This window comes from Asparagus officinalis, chromosome 5 (genome assembly GCF_001876935.1).
Source record: "Asparagus officinalis chromosome 5, Aspof.V1, whole genome shotgun sequence".
Taxonomy (NCBI): domain Eukaryota; kingdom Viridiplantae; phylum Streptophyta; class Magnoliopsida; order Asparagales; family Asparagaceae; genus Asparagus; species Asparagus officinalis.
Genome location: NC_033798.1, coordinates 111,231,883 through 111,234,951, shown reverse-complemented (window position 1 = coordinate 111,234,951; position 3,069 = coordinate 111,231,883).

Here is a 3,069-nt window from a genome sequence, read left to right as displayed (position 1 = left end):
TCAAATGGGACAAGAAAACAAAGGGGAAAGGAAATTAGTAATAAGAGGAGAAATGGAGCTCAAGGGTATTACTTAAAACTATCATTCTTGGATCATGATCTCTTGAAAAAGAAGCTTTGTTGTTGGTTGATTAGGACTAAAGAACAAGGACATTTTCAATTTATGGGAGAACATTGAGTGGCTATTTCTACTTGAGCACCAATATGGTGTCCTTCATTATACTACCGAACGCCATGTAAGCTATAACAATCAAATCATGCATTAACGAAAGCGTGACAAGCTAGTGACTTTTTTTCTTTTAGGCAAAGGGAATCAAGCTCCTGTCGGCATTCATACTATAAACAAAAAAATAATTGAGGTGTCGGCGCAAAATGAATATGTTGTATGCATAAGTGCATATGACACATAAACATAGGATTGTTAGGTTATGTGGAGTCTAATTTTCAGATTCAACCCAATTCGCTTAAGTGATCGAATCGTCAAAATCCGAACTGCGCGGATCGAACTACGTAATTAGGGCGCAGCTTATAAACTATTCAGAACATAGTGGAATTTTACCTGCGGCGGCCGTGAACGTAGCTTCTCTCATCGAGAAGTGAACCACGTAAATTATGTGTTTCTGTGATTTGTTTTTCCTCTCTTCCCTCTCTCATCTCTAATTCCAAATCGCAACAGGGGTTAGAAAAACCTTAACAATGATTGTGTTGTAATTTATTTTGCATAATTTACTAAAGGCTGAGCTTCGCCTAAGTTCGCCTAAAGGATGAGCTTCGCCTGAAAGCTGAAGTTCGCCTGTAAAGGAACACTGAACGTTCGCCTAAATGATCCAAGCTCATCATTGAAAACGAAGCTCGCCATTGAAGATGAGGCTCGTTATTAGAGACGAGGCTCGAAGCTTGTCACTGGTGACAAAACTTCTCTAGGAAATAAATCCCTTTCAGGAGGCGAAGTTCATCCACAGACGAACCTCATCAAGCAGCGCCTTTCCCCCTCAGAAGACGAACTTTATCATCAAAGATGAAATTCGCCCAGAAACGAAGTTCGTCATTGAAGATGAAGTTCGTCGAGAAACGAAGTTCATCATTGAAGATGAAGTTCTCCCAGAAACGAAGTTCGTCATCGAAGATGAAGTTCATCCATAAACGAAGTTCGTCATTGAAGATGAAGTTTGTCATTGCCATTATTGACGAACCTCATGCATAACCGTTATTGACGAACCTCGTTTGTCACTATTTTTAGAGGCTACATTTAAGGAGGGTTAAAGACCAACAACTCATTCATTTAAGGAGAGTTAATGACCATTAACTCACCCATTTAAATAGGAGTTAATGACCACTAACTCCCTTATTTTAAGAGGAGTTAAAGTTTATTAATTTACTCCATAATGCTCCGAAGCCTATAAATATGCATGATCAACATGAAAGAAAGAGGAGGAGATTGAGAGGCTAGTCAAAAAGTATATCTCTCCTCCACTCTCATGGATCTTCATGTTAGCCCTTATGTTTTGATGATGTTCTTACAACCACCATTATTGGTACTAATGGCTTATTGAGTGAAATTGTAGTAAATCTATTTATCAAGCTCGTTAGTGCCATAAATGGAGGATGGATGGAATATATGCTACAAAGATAATATCCAAAGGAGGAGGAGGCCAAGAGATGAAGCAACGTTAATTCAAGAACGAAAAACTCGAATAAAAGCTTCATCCGATTCAAGCTAATCAAAGCTCAAGTATTGCTTTAAATATGAGGATATTAGCTTTCTTTTATGATTCTCTCTAGTGCTAGAATGTAGGCAAAGAGTCACTATGTTTACATGAAGCTATTGGGATTTACACACATGTTTTCTTTCTTAAACTTTTAAGCCGTTTTCACAAAACCTTATTTTTCACAAATACGAGAACCTATCTGCAAAATTCTTTCTTCAAACAGTTTGTTTTTAGTATCAAAAATATTTTACAAAGTTTCAGATTTTTCAGAGGTCAAATAAATATTCTACAAATATTTTAACTTGGTCAAAAACATGTTTTCCAGCATATGTCAGAAAGCGGTCGACCGGATCGGTCGACCGCACATATCATCTTTTCTTACTGGTTTCCAGAGAGGTCGTCGGTCGACCGGGCCGGTCGACCGAATTCTCGATTTTTATATCGGTCGACCGATCCGGTCGACCGACAGTGTTTCTGCTGGTTTTCTTATTTTTCTGAAGCAGCTCACGGTCGACCGAAATTTTCGGTCGGTCGACCGACGTGATTTTTCGGTCGACCGAACGTTATTTCGGCCGACCGCTTTTTTTTCCTTCAGTCAACACGAGATTTTTTAAACGGTCATTTTTATTTTCGATTGTCGTGCTTTCACTCTTTTGTGCTTGGCTCAGTCTGAGCTAAGACTCTGTAAAGGGGATTATCTTCCTAAATAGGAAGATTGTGTTTGGTTTTAAAATTGTTTTAATCTATTCTATAAAAACCCTACAGCTGCTTCTTCTTCTTCCTTGAGCCAAACGTTTGAAAAATCAGAGAGAGTATTTTCTGTTTCTGCTGAGAAAATTTTCAAATCAGTCCTGCTTTCTTCTCTGTGGTTTTGTGTGAGCTCACCTCCCAGCTTCAGAAATTTGTTCTCTTTGCCATAGGAGCTTTGTAAGAGAGAGTTCTACATCTGTTATCTTGTGCTGTGTAGTTGAGATCTTGAGTAAGATCTACTGTGAGGGAGTGATCTGTTGAGATCAAACTGTGTAGTGAGAGAGATCGTGTGGGATCGCTGTGTAGACGAAGTTCCGGCTTCCAAACCGGCTGTGTAGTGGATTTCTCCTCGAGAGTGGGGAGCGGGGACGTAGGCCAGAGGGCCGAACCTCGTTAACACATCGCGCGTCAAGGATAACGATTTCTAACCCTCTCTTATTTACCTTGTTTGCATCTATTTACTGTGAATTGCTTGTTGTGTGTTTCAAACTGCATATTAGAGCCTTTTGACCCTAATCACCCCCCCCCTCTAGGGTCCAATAATTGGTATCAGAGATTGGTCTCTATATTAATTTTTGGTTTAATCACCTTAGAGTAAAGATCTTATGGAG